Source organism: Penaeus monodon, chromosome 21, assembly GCF_015228065.2.
Source record: "Penaeus monodon isolate SGIC_2016 chromosome 21, NSTDA_Pmon_1, whole genome shotgun sequence".
Lineage (NCBI taxonomy): Eukaryota > Metazoa > Arthropoda > Malacostraca > Decapoda > Penaeidae > Penaeus > Penaeus monodon.
This window is the reverse complement of record NC_051406.1, coordinates 24,995,996-24,996,564: the sequence shown is the minus strand read 5'-3', so window position 1 is coordinate 24,996,564 and position 569 is coordinate 24,995,996.

Here is a 569-nt window from a genome sequence, read left to right as displayed (position 1 = left end):
TTGAAACCTTGAAAAACACCAATTGAGAAAGTAGGGCAGTTGTCCATTAGTTAGCTAACCTGGCTGGTGATTTGCCTATTTGCTTCCTATCATTTCTGGCCATGTCATCCTCTGAATAGCCCCGACGGAGGCCTGGGAGGCGGTGCCCCGGCGAGGGCACGGGGGCGCAGCGACCCCCGGAAGCGCCGCCGTGTCAACAACGGCGTCACAGGAGCGACGGCGGCCGCTGCCTCTTGCCTCGAGGCCCAAGGACCAGCATTCCCCGCGGGAGAGGGCGCGAGTGCCATGCCATGCTGTCCGGCCCGGGAAGCCCTTCGGTGGAGGCGCCATAGACGTGTAATCGTGGGCGGGACGAGCGAGTGGTGACGATCGGGTCGGGAAGTTGCGAGGGCTATTTTGGGCTCTCAGCTGGTCCTCCAGGGCTCCCGAGCCCTCTCTTGGGCCGCAGTTGGTCCCGCGGAGTCGAAGGAGGCTGAGGCTGGCAGCTGGGATGCCCCGAGACTCGAAGTGGCTGTGTGTGTGTCGTGCAGCGTGAGTGCCCGAGCTGCGCCCAAGGTTCCTCGAGAGCC